This window comes from Diaphorina citri, unplaced genomic scaffold, assembly GCF_000475195.1.
Source record: "Diaphorina citri unplaced genomic scaffold, Diaci psyllid genome assembly version 1.1 scaffold3414, whole genome shotgun sequence".
Classification (NCBI taxonomy): domain Eukaryota; kingdom Metazoa; phylum Arthropoda; class Insecta; order Hemiptera; family Psyllidae; genus Diaphorina; species Diaphorina citri.
The window spans coordinates 1-9,568 of NW_007380822.1; the positions used below are offsets into that span (position 1 = coordinate 1).

The 9,568-nt window shown below is 36.8% G+C and overlaps 2 long non-coding RNA genes across 3 annotated transcripts; one reads left to right on the plus strand and one right to left on the minus strand.

The window, feature by feature from the left end:
* Positions 1-1,571: 1,571 nt before the first annotated feature.
* LOC113471965 lies at positions 1,572-2,821 on the minus strand. 2 transcript variants are annotated; one of them, XR_003394462.1, is made up of 2 exons: positions 2,698-2,821; positions 1,572-1,738 (listed from the first exon to the last, which is right to left on the minus strand). It is a non-coding gene; the product is annotated as an uncharacterized LOC113471965 (long non-coding RNA). The 2 variants fall into 2 exon arrangements; XR_003394463.1 differs by lacking the exon at positions 2,698-2,821 and adding an exon at positions 2,334-2,646.
* A 2,681-nt stretch (positions 2,822-5,502) lies between these two features.
* LOC113471964 lies at positions 5,503-6,302 on the plus strand. Its single transcript, XR_003394461.1, has 2 exons — positions 5,503-5,882; positions 5,964-6,302. It is a non-coding gene; the product is annotated as an uncharacterized LOC113471964 (long non-coding RNA).
* Positions 6,303-9,568: the final 3,266 nt, after the last annotated feature.

The following is a 9,568-nucleotide window of genomic DNA, read 5'->3' on the forward strand; positions in this document are numbered from 1 at the left end:
AAATCAATAGATTTAGAAATCAAATCAATAGATTTAGAAATCAAATGAATAGATGTATTAAACTGTTGAGATAAAGGCACTCCATGTCCTAATGCGACAGTCTAAACTAGCGATTTTCAACCGAGGGTACATCCGGGGGTACGCGAGAAAAAATTGTGTAATGGCGGACAAAAGCAAATTTTGAATTTTGACCGCTTATACAGTCTAAAAAAGTACTGAATTTTGACCTCAAGGTCCTGAAGTACTCCACTTTTATTTTCTATTATTTCAAAAGGTACTGAGTGTGTTCAGAACTCAGTAGTAATAGTACACATCAACCTAGGTATGGGTACCCGGCAGTGGCGTAGCGTCCATGTAGGGCGTGTATGGCGGCCCTACACTCAAAAATTCCACTCAAATACCCTTAAATATTGACTTTAAATAATTGTGTAATGCGGACAAAAGCAAATTTTGAATTTTGACTGCTTATACAGTCCAAAAAAGTACTGAATTTTGACCTCAAGGTCCTGAAGTACTCCACTTTTACTTTCTATTATTTCAAAAGGTACTGAGTGTGTTCAGAACTCAGTAGTAATAGTACACATCAACCTAGGTATGTGTACCCGGTACTCAGTATGACCTTGGCGGGGTACGCGAGATTAAATCCGGGTACCCAAGGGGTATTTACGTGGGAGAAAAAAGGTTGAAAAGCGCTGGACTCTAAACTCTTAAGTCTAAATAAACTAAAAAAAAAAAATATATTAGCTACATTTCTTTTTTATTTATTTAGCGAGCTTAGTTAGTTTGGAAGGTAACGCGTCTGCCTTGTGCTAGGCCGCGGGTTCGATTCCCGCCCACGGCGGATTTTATCCTAACAGATAATGTTTATGGAACAGCTGGTTTTCTCCTATCCTGTTTTCCTTCTCTCTTCACTTTCAGGATGAAAGACCTTGGGGCAGTTATAGTTCCCTCTATCGAACACCTTTTTTTTCAACTACTTACCATAAATTCCAGATGTTCCCTCACAGTGAGACCTTCAAAGGCCATATCATTCTGTGGTACAAAGCCAGAACAACATAGTATCCAAATATTGGGACACAAGGAGAAAAATGACATAATAGTCAATCTCAAGCATTAGATAACAACAATAACAACATACTTCAGAGATGGAAACTGTGGAGAAATGTGCTCAACCCCGTAACCAAAATGAAAATATGAATGCGGATCACATTGCAGTCTGCCCAAACTTAACAAACAACAACAACAACAACATAGTATCCAAATATTGGGACGCAAGGAGAAAAATGACATAATAGTCAATCTCAAGCATTAGATAACAACAATAACAACATACTTCAGAGATGGAAACTGTGGAGAAATGAGAACCTGCGTTCCTATGTAAGATTTTATTTAGTGTTGAGTGTTGTTGTGAATGCCACAGTACTTTTTTTTTTTTGTGAATGTCAGATTTTTTTTTTAGTAATACTAAACCATTACTTCTTTTTCTGTTTTTACTTTTATTTTTAATGAATAATGAATTACCTACTTGTTATAATACTTAATTTTTTATTACCATTATTGAGCAGTTTAACTTTCGAGCTTCCTGAAGTCTTCTTCCTGCTGAATATGCTTCCTCCGGACACCTTAGGAGGAGCATAGAGTGTGATGTTCTCCCACGAGAGAGCAATATTGTCCTTCATTGTTACAATTTCAATCAATTGGGCAAAGGATGGCCAAAAAGTTCAGAGTAATCTGATAGCTGAAATGGTCAAAACTTAATTGTTAAGAACGAACCTACCAACACTTTGAACTTTGGAGGGGGTACCTATTATTCTTCCTTGTGCTCTTCTTCTTTTTCTTTGCCTTTTTCCATGTACAGATCTAACCTAACCTCATTCAGAGAAAGGGTCCTTTTAACTCCCAAAAGTTCTAAAAATCCAATGTTCTAAAAATCAAAAACCCGTTCAACGTTAAAGTTTATCAGTATCATGTAGCTCTCGGATTTTTTCCTTTTTTAGGGCATTAGGGTAGTTTTCCGGTATTTTCTTAGCTTTAAAATAGTTAGTGCTTTTCTTTAGGTTTCTCGCGAGTGCCTTCGAAATTATTCTTCTTTATGCTCTTCTTCTTTTTCTTTGCCTTTTTCCATGTACAGATCTAACCTAACCTTATTCAGAGAAACGGGCCTTTTAACTCCCAAAAGTTCTGAAAATCCAATGATTAAATGTCTCAAAGTCATGGACATTTCAGGCAAATGTATTGCAAATGGACAAACTGTCTCAGTATTGTGTGAAACAAACAAACGGACATATAAATAAAAATTAAGTTTGAAATTCTCACCTAACTTGTATACTTACTTGTAGTTAGCTAACCTTTAAAATGGACATGGGTTACATAACTAATGGAAACAATACCAAAATGACAGAAAACTCATGTGTTTCATCTTGAGAAGTTGAGACGGGCCCCCTACAGTGCAATTACATAAAATGTTACCCCTACTCTGTAGTCCTTTTCTGAGCATAAAAAAGTACAAACTTGAAACCTTCTATATAAGAAATTGGAAAGCCACAATTTATTAACAATCTATTTAGACTTTAAGAGTCACTAGAGTGGAATGGAAACCAGAAAGAAATTTGATACCTCTGGGATAAAAATAGGTTCAATAGTTATTTCTACCTTTTGGCAACAGGTGTTTGATATATAAAGAGTTAAGATCTTTACCATGTGACGATTTATATTATATTGATCTTCTCTCATACAAATTACAAAATCAAAAGGAGAAAAAACAAAAAAGTCTTTCCGGATGACACAAGAGCAACAATTTTTCTTCTTTCTTTACAAAAAACCGCAACACATTTAACCGTACCGTACTGAGTAGTACTAGTACTGTGACATTGACATTACATAACAGTAACAGACCAAAAAGTTCAAATTTCCGCGGGTTAAATAGTATAATAGATCAGTTGCGCTTACTTGGGTGATGTTTCAAAGTCATAGAGCAGGAAAAATGAGGACCAACGGAATTTTTCTTTGTCTCCTAAACTAACCTAACCTAACTTAACCTAACCTAACCTAACCTAACCTGACCTAACCTAACCTAACCTAACCTAACCTAACCTAACCTGACCTAACCTAACCTAACCTAAACTAACCTAACCTAACTTAACCTAACCTAACCTGACCTAACCTAACCAATTATCCTATCAAATATATGAGACCTTGTTTAGACTGCTGGGGTAAAGAGACTTTTCAGTCCTACTGAGGCGGGATAAATAAATTCTATGCTATGCTTCATACCTTGGTCCCATAATCGCAGTGAGAGATCCAGATACTGCCAATCCCGACACTGGAAATGAAATTCAACAACATGATTAATATTATTACGATTGTTGTTGTAGAGGTATAGCTGAGACACACCCACCTGCCCACTTGCGAATATTTATCCAGTATGAACTTTCCATTGAATATCAACTCCATACCCGGTGAATTAACCATGGGCATGATACACCCTAGGAATGTATCACACATAGCTGACTCAAAAACCCACCGAGTATGGACAAATGAAACTGTCAGAAGACATTTGATTGTGTTCGAAACCCGCTCAACCCCGTAACCAAAATGAAAATATGAATGCGGATCACATTGCAGTCTGCCCAAACTTAACAAACAACGACAACATAGTATCCAAATATTGGGACGCAAGGAGGAAAATGACATAATAGTCAATCTCAAGCATTAGATAACAACAATAACAACATACTTCAGAGATAGAAACTGTGGAGAAATGAGAACCTGCGTTAAATCAACTGCCTATAAGAACCATCCAGCTTCACCAACCACGATTCCTCTCTACACTAAACTGCAGCACAAGATAAACGTCCTCCCAACATCAGATTCTGAAAGCCGGACACTTTTTTTGTGAATGTCAGTTTTTTTTTAGTAATACTAAACCATTACTTTTTTTCTGTTTTTACTTTTATTTTTAATGAAATTACCTACTTGTTATAATACTTAATTTTTTATTACCATTATTGAGCAGTTTAACTTTTGAGCTTCCTGAAGTCTTCTTCCTGCTGAATATGCTTCCTCCAGACACCTTAGGAGGAGCATAGAGTGTGATGTTCTCCCACGAGAGAGCAATATTGTCCTTCATTGTTACAATTTCAATCAATTGGGCAATCAAAGTCATGGACATTTCAGGCAAATGTATTGCAAATGGACAAACTGTCTGAGTATAGTGTGAAACAAACAAACAAACGGACATATAAATAAAAATTAAGTTTGAAATTCTCATCTAACTTGTATACTTACTTGTAGTTAGCTAACCTTTAAAATGGACATGGGTTACATAACTAATGGAAACAATACCAAAATGACAGAAAACTTATGTGTTTCATTTGAAATTACCTTGAGACAGGCCCCATACAGTGCAATTACATAGGTAAAATGTTACCCCTACTCTATAGTCCTTTTCTGAGCATAAAAAAGTACAAACTTGAAACCTTCTATATAAGAAATTAGAAAGCCACAATTAACAATCTATTTAGACTTTAAGAGTCACTAGAGTGGAATGGAAACCAGAAAGAAATTTGATACCTCTGGGATAAAAATAGGTTCAATAGTTATTTCTACCTTTTGGCAACAGGTGTTTGATATAAATATAAAGAGTTAAGATCTTTACCATGTGACGATTTATATTATATTGATCTTCTCTCATACAAAATCAAAAGGAGAAAAAACAAAAAAGTCTTTCCGGATGACACAAGAGCAACAATTTTTCTTCTTTCTTTACAAAAAACCGCAACACATTTACTGTTCTGAGTACCTACTAGTACTGTGACAGTCAGACAGTGTGACTGTGACATTACATAACAGTAAAACAGACCAAAAGTTCAAATTTCCGCGGGTTAAATAGTAAATATTACATAACCATCGACGACTGCGCATGCGCATGCGAGATTTCAAAACCCAACTCACTTGTGAATGGGGAGCTCATTTGTCAGGGAATTTTCGTCTCGCGTGGGATTTTCATTTGACTTTGGGGGGAAACGGGAAATTTTTTATCATTTCAATCATTTGTGAGGTTATGAAAAGTTAAATAAAAAGTTTCCGATCCAAATCCAAAGTTGAAGTTACAAAAGATTTTCCAAGTTGAGATTTTCCAACATCTCATTTCTCATTTTAACTGTTTTACTTTCTACTTTCTAGGAAGTAACTATTGTGTTTGTGTAGCCTTTATGAGAAACGTTTTTTCTATTTCCTAGTAGTCACTAGTGAAGTCTTGTGTTTTTTTCTCTTTATACATCTAGAAAAAGAGAACCAGAATGTTGTAAACAGATTCAAGTATCTATAGCAGGGGTTCTTAACCTTTTAGAATTGGCGGACCACTATTGATAAACCAAAAATCTCGCGGACCACTTGAGATTATGTAGGTATGTACATGCAATCAATTGTACATTGTACACGCTATGTGACAATGGGAGTTAGGAGGAGCACGTTGTATGAAAAGAGGAAAGATTTTTTTTTCTTTCTTGGGGGTATGTTATATAAAATAGAGACACAATGACTTTTTCCTTACTCACCTCTCGCGGACCACCTGAAACCTTCTCACGGACCACTAGTGGTCCACGGACCATAGGTTAAGAATGGCTGATCTATAGGGACAAGGAAGAAGACCTGGGTTGTGATATTGCTCATAGAATTGGAATTATGGTCCTCTTAGGAGCCCTACACAAAGTGAAGTCTAAGGCCCTATGCACATTTAGAGACTAATGGATTTTTTTTTTTCTGACACTGGTAATTAAATGCAGTATGATGTACTTTTCAACAAGGAATTCAATGATGCTATTTTAAAAAAAAAAAAGGTCAACACAACCATTCTCTTTAACACAACCGAACAAAGTGAGGTCTATCTTTTAACTGTTTTGCATTTGGTTTAAAAAAAGGTCAACAAAACCATTCTCTTTAACACAACCGAACAAAGTGAGGTCTATCTTTTAACTGTTTTGCATTTGGTTTAGATGTTTGTTTGTTCTGCTATTACTTGCAATTGCCAAATCCGATATTAATGAAATTTGGTACAGGAATTCCAAACGTCAATGCACGTTGCAGGTTCCAATTTGGGGTCCCAGAACTGAGTGGACTCATTTTTGGTCTGCAATTTTCAACTCCCAATAGATGACTCATCTTCATAAAGCCTTTTTTTCTTTCTAAAAAAGTCAAGAACCAAACTCTATTGTTTAAATCTTGAATTCTTTTGAGAGTTTTGATTGATTGACATATCATATAATATAATAAAAAACCTTTTTCCTACCCTAGGTAAGGTCCTGTAATGCCTAAATCAATTTTTCAATTTACCTAAATTATCAAGGGATTCCATGTAAATACAAGGGAATAGACATAGGGGAAGAAGAAGATGACATCAGTAGGTATTGAGAGTAGTCAGTACATAGTTATAGTTACCTACTTATCTAATGATTTTTTTTTTTTTTCAAGAGATTTGATAGTAGGAACTGTAACTGCAGATGAGATGTCGCGAAATGGAAGAGAGAAGGAAGACAGGATAGGAGAAAGCCAGCCGGGCAAACTTTATAATTATATGTATTTTAGGATAAATTCCGCCCCGGGCGGGAATCGAACCCGCGACCTAGCGCTTACAGGTTTAGAAGGCAGGCCCGTCAACCCACAGCTAAGTGCTAACTATAGACTCTATCTATAGGTCTATAGAGTATAGGTATTAATCACTAGGCCGGACGGGGGGAAAAACAAAATTTCCCTTCATTTTCCCGTGGGAAATAGAAAAAATCCCCGCTCCATTCACAAGTGAGTTGGGTTTTGAAAACTCGCCATGCGCATGGGTTCTGAGGGTGTGGTTATGTACCAGGTTGAGATAGGCCATTCCCGTCCTTTCTTGGCGTGTGGAAAATGATGTGGTAACTTAACACAGCCTTCATGAGCGTGTACAGTTGGCGAGAAATTCGAAATTTTGATTTTTTTTTCCGCAACTTGTACAATCTGAATTGCCAGCCTATAGTTATAGTTAGCTTAGTTGGTAGTGCGTCTGCTTTGTTAGCGCTAGGCCGCGGGTTCGATTCCCGCCCGGGGCGGATTTTATCCTGATGGGATAATGTTCGTTCTCGGAACGGCTGGCTTTCAGTTGGCGAGAAATTCGAAATTTTGATTTTTTTTTCCGCAACTTGTACAATCTGAATTGCCAGCCTAGTTATAGTTAGCTTAGTTGGTAGTGCGTCTGCTTTGTTAGCGCTAGGCCGCGGGTTCGATTCCCGACCGGGGCGGATTTTATCCTGATGGGATAATAATGTTCGTTCTCGGAACGGCTGGCTTTCTCCTATCCTGTCTTCCTTCTCTCTTCGATTTCGGGACGATAAGACCATAGCAGTTACAGATCCCTCTGTCAAGCCTCTTAAAAAAAAAAAATACAATCTGAATTAATTTTTTACTTTTTATCTCGAGTTTGCACGTTTATATTCTACTTTTCATATTTATATTAGATATTACAAACAAGCGAATTACCTACAATGCAAAAAAAAATGTAAAATAAATTTTAAAAATAACCACCCCGGGACAGAGGGTTAGAAAAAATACCCAACACTCCCACGCTATCCTTGCCTAAGTTACCTAGATATCCAGTCACACGTGATGTCAGCGCATGCGCAGAGCAAAACACGTCACCGGCTTTTTTTTCTCTTGTCAGCCATATTGCGAAATTGCGATTAATTTTCCAAACATTTTAAAGAATTAAAGAAATTTGTGTTTTAATTTTAGGTATTAAAAACTAAAGACAGTTTATTTAAACTAAGTTACCACTCCAATGCAAAACTGTAGAAACAATATCCTATCTCACCTCGTCCGAGCTCATCTCGACCCGGTAGCCCGGTACATAACCATAACCACACCCTGAAAAAGATTGGGGACGTTCAGTGGGAATGGGGATGGGAAGCTAGCACCAATAACTAGCAACTTCTGTCAAAATTGCAAATCCGCCACTGAGTTCTTTTGGTTGTTTGTGGCCTACGCTTGTGGGAGTGGGAATGGGAAGCTAGCACCAATAACTAGCAACTTCTGTCAAAATTGCAAATCCGCCACTGAGTTCTTTTGGTTGTTTGTGGCCTACGCTTGCTTCTCATCGATGGTTTTTGTAATGTAAACAAACAAAATTTTCGGTTTGGGAACAAAGATATATTTGAATTGAAACTTTGAACTGAACACAATTTTTGGTCTGTCGAAGTTCTTTTATTTAAAAGAAACTGCCGAAAAATCGGGAAAATCGAGAAGTGGATCATCAAGAAGCTTCACAATGGCGGGAGACTTTTTAGAAACTGATAATTCAACCCTTGATGTTAAGAACCTGGAACTTGAGAAGTACAGAAAGCTGGTTCGCAATTTCATTGACATGGTGAGTGGGGGGTTTTTTTTTTTTTTTTTTTTTTTTGCAAGGAATATAATATAATTATTCACTTCTGCTTTATTGCACAAATAAGTATTTCAAGAAGGATTTAACAAGGAATATTACATAGAAAATACAAGGAATAATACCGGGGAAATATAGTAAAAACAAATAGTTAGGATAGGGAAAGAGACTAGGTAGGATTCTAAATAGCTGAGAGATTATACTAACTGATTTAAATTTCACATGACCAATATCAGCCAGCCTAGTTAGCTTAGTTGGTAGTGTGTCTGCCTTGTAAGCGCTAGGTCGCAGGTTCAATTCCTGCCCGGGACGGATTTTATCCTGATGGGATAATGTTCGTTCTCGGAACGGCTGGCTTTCTCCTATCCTGTCTTCCTTCTCTCTTCGATTGAGAAGTTTGTGTGTTTAGGTATGACGAGTTTCGCTGAGTTTCTAGTTTCATATGAATGCACATCGTGAAATGCGCGCATTGTGTGTTTCATTTTGTGAATTGTGCAGCATAATTCCAGGTTATAAATGGCATAGTAAGTTGGAGTTTTGTTTTATAGGAAGAATGGATTACGCGATTCTTGCCAGTCTAAACCTAGTGCTGCTGCTAGAGCTTTTTTTTTGTTTAGTGAACAATTCGTCATCTAACGTTTGAGGGGAACCTCCAAAGAACTGCAGACCATATATCTGAGAATACTCATAAAGTGAGAGTGAAAAACTGTCAAAGCTAGTTTTGTGCCGCAATTAGTTCTTGTTGATCTGATGAGGAATGTTGCGGAAGACAGTTTTGATTTCACATTGTTTACATGTATTGACCATGTTGATTGGAGTTGTTTTCTTCTGTTGAAATCTGATTATTTTGATTTTTGAAGGTTCTGGCAGGTTGATTTTTGTTGTCGGAGTCAGCGTATGCGTTTTCTAGAGTTTTTGTCTCTCTTTGCCTGTTGATTTTGAAGTTTTTATTTGTGTATTCTCTGGTAGCTTGTTTCTGCTTGACATTGTTTGTATTTTTCTTTGTTTGTTGATTGCCCGGCTTCTGGTAGTAGTGGTGACTGTTGTTTTGATTTGATGCGTCAACGTTCTTCCATTTTGTTTTGAAGTATTGTTCCTTCTGAGTCTTTTTTTTTTTTTTTTTTTTTTTTTTTTTTTTTTTTTTTTTTTTAATTTTTTTGG